Below are 14,811 nucleotides of genomic sequence, written 5' to 3' on the forward strand. Positions count from 1 at the left end.
GAATTGTGTGAAATGCAAAAGTATAAAGATGTAGATGGTGACATTATAAAATTAAAATTGTTCCCTTTCTCATTAAGAGGAAGAGCTAAAGATTGGTTGCTATCTCTGCCTAAGAATAGTATTGATTCATGGACTAAATGCAAGGATGCTTTTATTGGTAGATATTATCCCCCTACTAAAATTATATCTTTGAGGAGTAGCATAATGAATTTTAAACAATCAGATAATGAGCATGTTGCACAAGCATGGGAAAGAATTAAATCTTTGGTTAAAAATTGCCCAACCCATGGACTGACTACTTGGATGATCATCCAAACCTTTTATGCAGGAATGAATTTTTCTTCGTGGAACCTATTGGATTCAGCTGCTGGAGGTACCTTTATGTCCATCACTCTTGGTGAAGCAACAAAGCTTCTTGATAATATGATGATTAATTACTCTGAATGGCACACGGAAAGAGCTCCACAAGGTAAGAAGGTAAATTCTGTCGAAGAAACCTCTTCCTTGAGTGATAAGATTGATGCTATTATGTCTATGCTTGTGAATGGTAGGACTAATGTTGATCCTAATAATGTTCCGTTAGCTTCATTGGTTGCTCAAGAAGAACATGTTGATGTAAACTTCATTAAAAATAATAATTTCAACAACAATGCTTATCGGAACAATTCTAGTAACAACTATAGGCCATATCCTTATAATAATGCCAACGGCTATGGTAATTCTTATGGGAATTCTTACAACAATAATAGGAATACATCCCCTGGACTTGAAGCTATGCTTAAAGAATTTATTAGTACACAAACTGCTTTTAACAAATCTGTTGAAGAAAAGCTTGGGAAAATTGATATACTTGCTTCTAAAGTCGATAGTCTTGCTGCTGATGTTGATCTTTTGAAATCGAAAGTTATGCCTCATGAAAATCATAATAATAAGATTGTTACTACAGCAAATGCCATCCAAGTTAGAATTAATGAGAATATAAGATTGATGGCCGAATTGCGTGCTAGGTGGGAAAAAGAAGAAAATGAAAAAGAAGATAATATAGCTAAAGTTTGGACTATTACCACCACTAGTAATGCTAATACTACACATGTTGCTGCACCTCCTACTAATAATGGTAAAATAATTGGTTTTGGCAATGTTTCCACTTCTAATGCAAAGCGCGAAAAACTGCCCGAAACTGCTAAAACTGCTGAAACTGCCTGTGATAAAACTGCTGAAATTTTTTCCAACATTGGGGATGATGATCCCATTGCTTTAGATTATAATGATTTGGATTTTGATGATTGTCATATCTCTGAAGTTATAAAGTTCTTACAAAAACTTGCTAAGAGTCCTAATGCTAGTGCTATAAACTTGGCTTTCACGAAACATATTACAAATGCTCTCATAAAAGTTAGAGAAGAGAAATTAGAACGCGAAGCTTCTATTCCTAGGAAGCTCGAGGATGGTTGGGAGCCCATCATTAAGATGAAGGTCAATGACTTTGATTGTAATGCTTTATGTGATCTTGGTGCAAGTATTTCTGTTATGCCTAAGAAAATCTATAATATGCTTGACTTGCCACCATTGAAAAATTATTATTTGGATGTTAATCTTGCTGATCATTCTACAAAGAAACCTTTGGGGAAAGTTGATAATGTTCGCATTACCGTTAACAATAACCTTGTCCCCGTTGATTTTATTGTCTTGGATATTGAATGCAATGCATCTTGTCCCATTATATTGGGAAGACCTTTTCTTGAACTCGTTGGTGCTATCATTGATATGAAGGAAGGTAATATTAAATATCAATTGCCTCTCAAGAAAGGTATGGAACACTTCCCTAGAAAGAGAATTAAGTTACCTTTTGATTCTATCATTAGAACAAATTATGATGTTGATACTTCGTCTCTTGATAATACTTGATATACACTTTCTGTGCCCAGCTGAAAGGCGTTAAAGAAGAGCGCTTATGGGAGACAACCCATGTTTTTACTACAGTATTTTTATTTTATATTTGAGTCTTGGAAGTTGTTACTACTGTAGCAACCTCTCCTTATCTTAGTTTTGTGCATTGTTGTGCCAAGTAAAGTCGTTGATAGTAAGGTTCATACTAGATTTGGATTACTGCGCGAAACATGATTTCTTTGCTTGTCACGAATCTGGGCCTAATTCTCTGTAGGTAACTCAGAAAATTATGCCAATTTACGTGAGTGATCCTCAGATATGTACGCAACTTTCATTCAATTTGAGCATTTTCATTTGAGCAAGTCTGGTTCCTCAATAAAATTCGTCTTTACGAACTGTTCTGTTTTGACAGATTCTGCCTTTTATTTCGCATTGCCTGTTTTGCTATGCTTGATGGATTTTTCGATTCCATTGACTTTCAGTAGCTTTGTGCAATGTCCAGAAGTGTTAAGAATGATTATGTCACCTCTGAACATGTAAATTTTAATTGTGCACTAACCCTCTAATGAGTTGTTTTGAGTTTGGTGTGGAGGAAGTTTTCAAGGATCAAGAGAGGGAGATGATACAACATGATCAAGGAGAGTGAAAGCTCTAAGCTTGGGGATGCCCGGTGGTTCACCCCTGCATATATCAAGAAGACTCAAGCGTCTAAGCTTGGGGATGCCCAAGGCATCCCCTTCTTCATCGACAACATTATCAGGTTCCTCCCCTGAAACTATATTTTATTCCATCACATCTTATGTACTTTGCTTGGAGCATCGGTTTGTTTTTGTTTTTGTTTTTGTTTGAATAAAATGGATCCTAGCATTCTTTGTGTGGGAGAGAGACATGCTCTGCTGTTGCATATGGACAAATATGTCCTTAGGCTTTACTCATAGTATTCATGGCGAAAGTTTCTTCTTCGTTAAATTGTTATATGGTTGGAATTGGAAAATGATACATGTAATAATTGCTATAATGTCTTGGATAATGTGATACTTGGCAATTGTTGTGCTCATGTTTAAGCTCTTGCATCATATACTTTGCACCTATTAATGAAGAAATACATAGAGCATGCTAAAATTTGGTTTGCATAATTGGTCTCTCTAAAGTCTAGATAATTTCTAGTATTGAGTTTGAACAACAAGGAAGACGGTGCAGAGTCTTATAATGTTTACAATATGTCTTTTATGTGAGTTTTGCTGCACCGCTTCATCCTTGTGTTTGTTTCAAATAGCCTTGCTAGCCTAAACCTTGTATCGAGAGGGAATACTTCTCATGCATCCAAAATCCTTGAGCCAACCACTATGCCATTTGTGTCCACCATACCTACCTACTACATGGTATTTCTCCGCCATTCCAAAGTAAATTGCTTGAGTGCTACCTTTAAATTTCTATCCTCTACCTTTGCAATATATAGCTCATGGGACAAATAGCCTAAAAACTATTGTGGTATTTAATATGTACTTATGCACTTTATCTCTTATTAAGTTGCTTTTTGTGCGATAACCATGTTCCTGGGGACGCCATCAACTACTCTTTGTTGAATATCATGTGAGTTGCTATGCATGTCCGTCTTGTCTGAAGTAAGGGCGATTTACCACTTATTTAATGGTTAGAGCATGCATATTGTTAGAGAAGAACATTGGGCCGCTAACTAAAGCCATGAATCATGGTGGAAGTTTCAGTTTTGGACATATATCCTCAATCTCATATGAGAACATTAATTGTTGCTACATGCTTATGCATTAAAGAGGAGTCCATTATCTGTTGTCTATGTTGTCCCGGTATGGATGTCTAAGCTGAGAATAATCAATAGCGAGAAATCCAATGCGAGCTTTCTCCTTAGACCTTTGTACAGGCGGCATAGAGGTACCCCTTTGTGACACTTGGTTGAAACATGTGCATTGCGATGATAATCCCGGTAATCCAAGCTAATTAGGACAAGGTGCGGGCACTATTAGTATACTATGCATGAGGCTTGCAACTTGTAAGATATAATTTACATAACACATATGCTTTATTACTACCGTTGACAAAATTGTTTCTTGTTTTCAAAACCAAAGCTCTAGCACAAATATAGCAATCGATGCTTTCCTCTTTGAAGGACCTTTCTTTTACTTTTATGTTGAGTCAGTTCACCTATCTCTCTCCACCTCAAGAAGCAAACACTTGTGTGAACTGTGCATTGATTCCTACATACTTGCATATTGCACTTGTTATATTACTTTACATTGACAACTATCCATGAGATATACATGTTATGGGTTGAAAGCAACCGCTGAAACTTAATCTTCCTTTGTGTTGCTTCAATACCTTTACTTTGAATTATTGCTTTATGAGTTAACTCTTATGCAAGACTTATTGATGCTTGTCTTGAAGTACTATTCATGAAAAGTCTTTGCTATATGATTCAGTTGTTTACTCATGTCATTTACATTGTTTTGATCGCTGCATTCATTACATATGCTTACAATAGTATGATCAAGGTTATGATGGCATGTCACTCCAGAAATTATCTTTGTTATCGTTTACCTGCTCGGGATGAGCAGAAACTAAGCTTGGGGATGCTGATACGTCTCCGACGTATCGATAATTTCTTATGTTCCATGCCACATTATTGATGATATCTACATGTTTTATGCATACTTTATGTCATATTTATGCATTTTCCGGCACTAACCTATTAACGAGATGCCGAAGAGCCAGTTGCTGTTTTCTGCTGTTTTTGGTTTCAGAAATCCCAGTAAGGAAATATTCTCGGAATTGGACGAAATCAACGCCCAGGGGCCTATTTTCACACGAAGCTTCCAGAAGACCGGAGAGAAGACGAAGTGGAGCCACGAGGCGGCGCCACACTAGGGCGGCGCGGCCCAAGCGTGTGGGCCCCTCCTGACTCTCCCAACTCTGCCCTTCCGCCTACAAATAGCCTTCGTCGCGAAACCCCCAGTACCGAGAGCCACGATACGGAAAACCTTTAAGAGACGCCGCCGCCGCCAATCCCGGGGGATTCAGGAGATCGCCTCCGTCACCCTGCCGGAGAGGGGATTCATCTCCCGGAGGACTCTACACCGCCATGGTCGCCTCCGGAGTGATGAGTGAGTAGTTCACCCCTGGACTATGGGTCCATAGCAGTAGCTAGATGGTTGTCTTCTCCTTATGTGCTTCATTGTCGGATCTTGTGAGCTGCCTAACATGATCAAGATCATCTATCTGTAATGCTATATGTTGTGTTTGTTGGGATCCGATGGATAGAGAATACTATGTTATGTTGATTATCAATCTATGTGTTGTTTATGATCTTGCATGCTCTCCTTTACTAGTAGATGCTTTGACCAAGTTGATGCTTGTAACTCCAAGAGGGAGTATTTATGCTCGATAGTGGGTTCATGTCTCCGTGAATCTGGGGGAGTGAGAGAAACCCCTAAGGTTATGGATGTACTGTTGCCACTAGGGATAAAACATTGATGCTATGTCCGAGGATGTAGTTATTGATTACATTACGCACCATACTTAATGCAATTGTCTGTTGTTTGCAACTTAATACTGGAAGGGGTTCGGATGATAACTCGAAGGTGGACTTTTTAGGCATAGATGCATGCTGGATAGCGGTCTATGTACTTTGTCGTAATGCCCAATTAAATCTCACAATACTCATCATATCATGTATGTGCATGGTCATGCCCTCTCTATTTGTCAATTGCCCAACTGTAATTTGTTCACCCAACATGCTATTTATCTTATGGGAGAGACACCACTAGTGAACTGTGGACCCCGGTCCATTCTTTTACATCGAATACAATCTATCGCAATACTTGTTTTACTTGTTCTCTCGCAAACAATCATCATCCACACTATACATCTAATCCTTTGTTACATCAAGCCGGTGAGATTGACAACCTCACTCGTTTCGTTGGGGCAAAGTACTTTGGTTGTGTTGTGCGGGTTCCACGTTGGCACCGGAATCCCTGGTGTTGCGCCGCACTACATCTCGCCGCCATCAACCTTCAACGTGCTTCTTGGCTCCTACTTGGTTCGATAAACCTTGGTTTCTTGCGAGGGAAAACTTGCCGCTGTACGCATCACACCTTCCTCTTGGGGTTCCCAACGGACGCGTGCTGTACGCGTATCAAGCAGATTTTCTGGCGCCATTGCCGGGGATCGAAGAAAAGTTACTCCACAAAGATTTCTAACTCCCACGTCAACTACACGCCAGCAGTATACTGCAACCAAACTTTCGTGTAGAAGTTTTTCTTCGATGCTCGGTCGTACGTCAATGTCCCGTGGTGCCAATAGTGGTTCAAATCTTCCACAATCGGCAGCATGTAGACACTTAAATTCTTCCCCGGGTAATCAGGTCCTGGAATGATCAAACATGGTCTTCCTCGTCATTAGGACTCCGAGAGGGAGATTGAGCGAAATAACAAACACGGGCCAGCAAGTGTAATTGGCAGTCGACATACCATATGGATTGAAGCAATCTGTTGCTATCGCAATTCTGACATTCCGAGCCTCGGCTGCCGCAAGGGGGAATTTCTTATCGAAGTTCTTCCATGCCATACCATCGGATGGATGTCCCACCTTCAACTGCTTGTTTTCATCCTCGAATCTCTTCCCATACTTGTGCCACGTCATCTGTTTGGATGTCTCCTCGTGCATGTAAAGCCGCTGGATTCTTTTTTATGAATGGGAGATATCGAAGAATCGACTTTGCGGTGCTTGACTGCCTCACCTGACCATCCTTTCCCATTACCTCTTCATACCTAGACTGCTTACAGATGGGACAGTACTTGTCCTCTGCAAACTATCTCCAAAATAGAACGCAGCCTTTTGGACAATAGTCTATCTTTTGATAATCCATGTTAAGGTCCTTCATCATTATCCTCATCGCGTGCATGCTTTTAGGCAGACAATGACCTTTGGGCAACATGTTACCAGTTGTTTTCAGACTTGCTTCGAAGCCCTCACGGGTGGTGTTGTACTGGATCTTGTCGGCTAGACATTGGGAGATGGTATCGAGCTGAGAAATCGCGGCGCCCTCGTACAGAGGCTTCTTAGCCGCGGCAATCATACCATAGAAGGCCTTCGCGGTTGGCTCTGGTTCCTCCGGTTCTGGCGGCGCCTCCGGTTCTGGAGGTGGCGAATCCGGGACATCGACATGGACGAGATCATCTAGAAAGTCTCTAATTCCATCGTACTCATTGACATTGAGCCGCTGCCGCATCACCTCACCTCTGTCACGTTCGCGCTCATCAAAGTCGAGTTCCATGACGTACCCATGCATATACCCATATTGCAGAAGGTGTCTATACTTTTCATTATTTCCACGACGGAGACGCTTCGCGCAGCGAACACAGGGGCAAAGTGCCCGAACCACCCCCTTTGTACCACGCGCTAACTCATTCACTAGAAAATGGGTCTTCCTTGTCCACTCAGATGTTTTATCAGTCGCAGTAACACGCTCGTTGTACATCCATCCATTATCAGCCATCCTCTGCTTTATTGGGAGCCAAACCACAAACATAGCATTTATATCAAATAGGAAATTAAATGCATCATTTTTTTATTTTACCGGGGCGAAACGCATGCATCAACCTACATCTCTACTAGGTGGGCTCCTAGCAGCCGCCGGATTCGTAGTTGGCTACGTTCTCCATGTTCTACCCCGGTCCAAGTCAGAATTTCGGCAGCACCTCCTCGATACTCTCCCGATACACGTCTCGGCAAAAAGCCGAGAGAATGTGCATCCGGAGAACAACGGGGAGGCGCCGCCGAAATCCTGGCTCAGAGCAGAGTAGAACATGGAAAATGTAGACAACTACGCATCCGCCGACTGTCCCGTAACTGCCGCAAGTGTTACGGTTCAAAATATGCTGACCACTAATGCATATTTATCCGTGTAACACTCGCGGATGGGAAGTGACACCTAGGTTACGCAACTTTACTTGGAAAATGAATCTAGTGACATAAGAAAATGCGGAGAAGGGGAGGCGATGTTTTAGCTCACCCTCAGCGGTAGAGCACGTAGTCGAACAACCGATGGTGAAGTCGGCGACCGGAGAGAATCGCGTCAAGATCCGGGATCATCACGCCGGGGTGCTCATGACAAGTCGGTCACCACATGGCCTATTACAAATTCACATTATTAAAAAAATTCACATTTCATTTCTATTTGTTTCCAATTTTCAAATCAATTTCAATTTCAATTGCTTTCTTTCAATTTCAATTTCAATTGCATTTCTATTTCCATTATTAAACATTTAAATTACTATTTTCTTACACATTTCAATTTCAACAACTAAAACTAATACACAAATAAAAAAAGAAATTTTACCGTGTGCTGCAGGGAAGATGGCCGGGCAGCGGGAGGAGGAGGACGGCCAGGGAGCTTGGTGGGCGGGGGCGCGAGGAGGAGGCCGGCCAGGGGACAGCGGGCGGGGTGCGAGGAGGAGGAGGAGAGCGGCGCGTGGCTGCTGGCGGCGGCGCGAGGTGGAGGGGAGCTCGGGAGAGGAGGAGGTGGCGGCGGGGAGGTTCTTGCAGAGGTGGAGGGGGAGCCGGGGAGGGCTGCGGGAAGGTGGTTGCCGGCTGCGAGGAGCGTGCCGGCGGGCGGGGGGAGGAGCAGAGATGGGCGGGGAGCGTGGCGGCGCGCGGGAGAGAAGCAGAGATGGGCGGGGAGTGGGTTGGGCTCGGGCGCGTGGTCCAGCTCGACCAAAACCCTAAGTATGTCCGTGCCCACTCCCTATGGCGAGGGCCAAGCCTATGCCGACGGCAGCCCTCGGCATTGCCCCCCTTTTTTTCTTTTTCAATTTATTTTCTATTTAAATTTTCTTAATGTCAATTATATTATAAATATATTAATATAGGTCCATACAAATTTGTTTTAATCTTCTACATTCCCAAGATATGCGCATAAAAAAAATTCCATCTCAACTTAATATTTTCTCCCGTAGATGAAACCCTAATCCGGTAGCCCCGCAGAGCTACCCCTTTGACCGACCTCCAATGACAGCTGACCCATGGACTTTTCTCTTCCTTTGTGTTGTGTTAGGTCATCGGAATATGTAGTATCAATAATTACCCTATCTTACATCAATATTCCCTTCGGTAGACGAAACCCTACGCTGGGAGCCCCGCAGATCTACCCCTTTCACCGGTCTCCAATGATAGTTGACCAATAGACTTTTCTCTTCCTTTGTATTGTGTTAGGTCATAGGAACATGCAGTACCAATAATTACCCTATCTTACCTCAATATTTCCTCTGGTAGACGAAACCCTTATCTGGGAGCCCCGCAGATCTAGCCCTTTCACCGGCCTCCAATGGTAGTTGACCCATGGACTTTTCTCTTCCTTTGTGTTGTGTTAGGTCATCGAAACATGTAGTACCAATAATTACCCTATATTACCTCAATATTCCCTCCGGTAGACGAAACTCTAATCTGGGAGCCCCGTAGATCTACCACTTTCACCGGCCTCCAATGACAGTTGACCCGTCTTCCAACGCCCTAAAAATAAAACATTTAGCAGATAAAATGACGCGTCGTAGACCTAAAAACATTTTTCTCGGGATTTATTGAGCGAAGGAAAGCGTGGCCCTAGTTCAAATCCGGTCAGTTTCCAGCGGATTCGGCGGGACACCGCAGGAAGCGGGGGAGATTCCCAGATGGCTAACGCGCGCATATGGCATGTGATAGGTGGTGCGTAAGAGGTATCCTACCACATTGCGGAGGTCTCACGCAATTCCCAAATGGACACCATGTAGCTGCTTCACAAAAAAGGTCGTTCCGGCACCCCGAAAATGGAAACACCATCGCCCGTGGGTCGGATTGGAAATCCGCGACCGGGGCCTTGCTTCCCATCCTAAGGCCCACGCACATGCCAAATATGGCCTCGTTCCGACAAACTATGTGGTGTCACGGGCCGTTTCCTACTCATTTCCCCTAAAACCCATATAACTCCGGAGGTGATAGCCCTATTCGTGAAGGGTTTTTCAAGATAATTGCCGTATCCCAATTCCGTCTTTTGCAGTGGTTACTAGGATACATAAAATGACGCCATGCGGCTCTGTGTGACTTTTAGACTTCGTTTACTTTGCCAACTGTGCAAAACGGGACCGCCGGGACATGCGGTATGGCCGTACCGGACGCGCCGGTGCACCCATCCGCCAACGCGCTAAACAGAAAACATTTATCACATAAAATGATGTGTCGTAGACCTAAAAACATTTTTCCCGGGATTTATTGAGCGAAGGAAAGCGTGGCCCTAGTTCAAATCTGGTCAGTTTCCAGCGGATTCGGCGGGACACCACAGGAAGCGGGGGAGATTCCCAGATGGCTAACGCACGCATATGGCATGTGATAGGTGGTGCGTAAGAGGTATCCTATCACATTGCGGATGTCTCGCGCAATTCCCAAATGCACACCATGTAGTTGCTTCACAAAAAAAGCCGTTCCGACACCCCGAAAATGGAAACACCACCGCCCGTGGCTCGGATTGGAAATCCGCGACTGGGGCCTTGCTTCCCATCCTAAGGCCCACACACATGCCAAATATGGCCTCGTTCTGACAAACTATGTGGTGTCACGGGCCGTTTCCTACTCATTTCCCCTAAAACCCATATAACTCCGGAGGTGATAGCCCTATTCGTGAAGGGTTTTTCAAGATAATTGCCGTATCCCAATTCCATCTGTTGCAGTGGTTACTAGGATACATAAAATGACGCCACGCGGCTCCGTGTGACTTTTAGACTTCGTTTACTTTGCCAACTGTGCAAAACGGGACCGCCGGGACATGCGGTATGGCCGCACCGGACGCGCGGGTGCACCCATCCGCCAATGCGCTAAACGGAAAAAATTTAGCACATAAAGTGACGCGTCGTAGACCTAATTTTTTTCCCGGGATTTATTGAGCAAAGGAAAGCGTGGCCCTAGTTCAAATCCGGTCAGTTTCTAATGGATTCAGCGGAACACCGCAGGAAGCAGGGGAGATTCCCAGATGGCTAACACGCACATATGTCATGCGATAGGTGGTGCGTAATAGGTATCCTACCACATTGCAGAGGTCTCGCGCAATTCCCAAATGCGCACCATGTAGTTGCTACACAAAAAGGCCGTTCCGGCACCCCGAAAATGGAAACACCATCGACCGTGGGTCGGATTGTAAATCCACGATCGGGGCCTTGCTTTCCATCCTAAGGCCCCGACACGTGCCTAATATGGCCTCGTTCCGACAAACTATGTGGTGGCACGGGCCGTTTCCTACTCATTTCCCCTAAAAGCCATATAACTCCGGACGTGATAACCCTATTCGTGCAGGGTTTTTTCAAGATAATTGCCATATCCCAATCACGTCTTTTGAAGTGGTTACTAGGACACATAAAATGATGCCACGCGGCTCCGCGTGACTTTTAGACTTCGTTTACTTTGCCAACTATGCAAAACGGGACCGCCGGGACATGCGGTATGGCCGTACCGGACGCGCGGGTGCACCCGTCCGCCAAAGCACTAAACGGATAACATTTAGCACATAAATGATGCATCGTAGACCTAAAAACATTTTTCCCGGGATTTATTGAGCGAAGGAAAGCATGGCCCTAGTTCAAATCCGGTCAGTTTCCAGCGGATTCGGCGAGACACCGCAGGAAGCGGGGGAGATTCCTAGATGGCTAACACGCGCATATGGCATGCGATAGGTGGTGCGCAAGAGGTATCCTACCACATTGCGGAGGTCTCGCGCAATTCCCAAATGCACACCATGTAGCTGCTTCACAAAAAAGGCCGTTCCGGCACCCCGAAAATGGAAACACCGTCGCCCGTGGGTCGGATTGGACATCCTCGACCGGGGCCTTGCTTCCCATCCTAAGGCCCTGATACGTCCATTTTGCATCACTATTTTATATCATAATTTGCTGTTATTCATTGATATATTTCATATTTAGAGATGATACTTATGTTATTTCATCTATTTTGCATGTTTCATGATTATTGGAGGATCGTGCACCGGAGTCAGGATTCTGCTGGAAAAAGTGCCGTCAGAATGCAATATTTCGGAAGATCAACAATTGACGGAATTTATATGAAAAATCCTATTTTTCCAGAAGACGAAGGGAGCCGAGGAGGGCCGCCGTGGGCCCACCTCTCAGGCCGGCGCGGGCCAAGGCCTGGCCGCGCCGCCTTGTGGGGAGGGGGCCCACAGCCCCCTCTGGCCTCCTCTCCTTCGCGTATTTCTTCATCCCGAAAACCTAAGCTCCAGGGGAATAGTCGCGAAGAGTCACAGCCCGCCTCGCGGGGCGGAGAACACCGGAGAGAAAAGAGCTCTCCGGCGAGCTGAGATCCGCCGGGGAAATTCCCTCCCGGAGGGGGAAATCGACGCCATCGTCACCGTCATCGAGCTGGACATCATCTCCATCACCATCGTCATCATCTAAATCATCATCACCGCCGTCTCCACCGCTGCACATCGTCACCGCCGTAACAATTCGGGTTGGATCTTGATTGTTTGATAGGGGAAACTCTCCCGGTGTTGATTTCTACTTGTTATTGATGCTATTGAGTGAAACCGTTGAACCAAGGTTTATGTTCAGATTGTTATTCATCATCATATCACCTCTGATCATGTTCCATATGATGTCTCGTGAGTAGTTCGTTTAGTTCTTGAGGACATGGGTGAAGTCTAGCTAAATGTTAGTAGTGAAGTATGGTTGAGTAATATTCAATGTTATGATATTTAAGTTGTGGTGTTATTCTTCTAGTGGTGTCATGTGAACGTCGGCTACATGACACTTCACCTTTATGGGCCTAGGGGAATGCATCTTGTATTCGTTTGCCAATTGCGGGGTTGCCGGAGTGACAGAAACCTGAACCCCCGTTGGTATATCGGTGCAGGAGGGATAGCAGGATCTCAGAGTTTAAGGCTGTGGTTAGATTTATCTTAATTACTTTCTTGTAGTTGTGGATGCTTGCGAGGGGTATAATCACAAGTATGTATTAGTCCTAGGAAGGGCGATGCATTAGCATAGGTTCACCCACACAACACTTATCAAAACAATGAAGATTAATTAGCCATATGTAGCGAAAGCACTAGACTGAAATCCCGTGTGTCCTCGAGAACGTTTGGTCATTATAAGTAAACAAACCGGCTTGTCCTTTATGCTAAAAAGGATTGGTCCACTCGCTGCAATTATTACTCTCGCACTTTACTTACTCGTACTTTATTCATCTGCTACATCAAAACCCCCTGAATACTTGTCTGTGAGCATTTACAGTGAATCCTTCATCGAAACTGCTTGTCAACACCTTCTGCTCCTCGTTGGGATCGACATTCTTACTTATCGAAAATACTACGATACACCCCCTATACTTGTGGGTCATCAAGACTATTTTCTGGCGACGTTGCCGGGGAGTGAAGCGCTATTGGTAAGTGGAATTGGTAAGGGATTTTACTGTTTGTGCTGATTTTATTTCTGCCTGCTGCTATAATTCATTATGGAGAGATCTTCTCTTGAATTTTTATTTGGGAAATCTACTACTACTGCAAAGGTAGTGGATGAGGCGCCAGGTGAGGAAGAAGTTCCATACAAAATACCTATGAAAATTATTGAACGTGTTGTGGATAACCGTTATATAGGGGATGGAAGTGTCCACCCTGGAGATCATTTACTGTTCTTACATGAATTATGCAGTTTATTCAAGTGTGCAGGTATTGCTATGGATGAAGTGAGGAAGAAATTATTCTCTATATCGCTGTCTGGTAAAGCGGCGCATTGGTATAAATTACTGGATAATGGGGATTCTCTTGAATGGAATGATATTGTGCCCCGGTTTTATTCTAAGTTCTATCCTCCAAGCGAAATTCACAAGGATCGGAACCGCATATATAATTTTTGGCCTCATGATGGAGAGAGTATTGCCCAACCGTGGGGGAGATTGAAGTCTTTAATGCTCAAATGCCCCATTCATGAGCTTCCTGGTAATATTATTATTGATAATTTCTATGCAAGACTTTCTTTTCAAGACAAGACCTTGCTGGATACTTCTTGCTCTGGATCATTTACACGCAACAAAGAAGAGTTTAAAAGGGACCTTCTTAATCGGATCCAGGAGAATACTGAAGGATGGGAGAACGACAAAGATAGAGAATCAAGTATAAATTATGATTATAAATGCATTGAAGCTTTTATGGATACTGATAAATTTCGTAATATGAGTGCTATTTATGGTCTTGATTCTCAAGTTGCTGCAAATCTTTATAAAGCTTTTGCCTCTCATTATGAATTGCCTAAGAAGAATTTTGATAAGTATCATGAACCGTATAAAGATAAAATTGATTCATCTATAAATAAATGTGTTGTAGTTGAAACTGTTGATAATGTTATTCCTGAAGCTTATATTGAAAAAACTCCTTTCCCTGCTAAAATGAAGGAGTACTCTGTTATAAATAGTGCGGTTAATAAAAGTGAAAAGAAACCTATAGAACCTGAGAACAAATAAAGGTTGAACCTGCTGTTGCAATAGTTAAAGATCTTGTGACTGAAAATGTGGAGGATGGTCATATTATTTTCTGTGAAGATGCTTCTAATATTGTTTCACATCCTAATAAGTCCAAGAAAGCTAGTGTTCCTATGCTATCCGTTAGAATTGGTGATCATTGTTATTATGGTTTATGTGATATTGGTGCAAGTATTAGTGCTATTCCTTATGAGCTTTACACGGAGATTATGCACGAAATTGGTTCTTGTGAACTTGAAGATATTGATGTGGTTATTCGGCTGGCTAATAGAAAAACTATTTCTCCAATTGGTATTGTTCGAGATGTGGAAGTTCTATGCGGTAAGATTAAATATCCTGCTGACTTTTTGGTACTTGGTTCTGCTGCTAGTAAATATT

This window comes from Lolium rigidum, chromosome 7 (genome assembly GCF_022539505.1).
Source record: "Lolium rigidum isolate FL_2022 chromosome 7, APGP_CSIRO_Lrig_0.1, whole genome shotgun sequence".
Lineage (NCBI taxonomy): Eukaryota > Viridiplantae > Streptophyta > Magnoliopsida > Poales > Poaceae > Lolium > Lolium rigidum.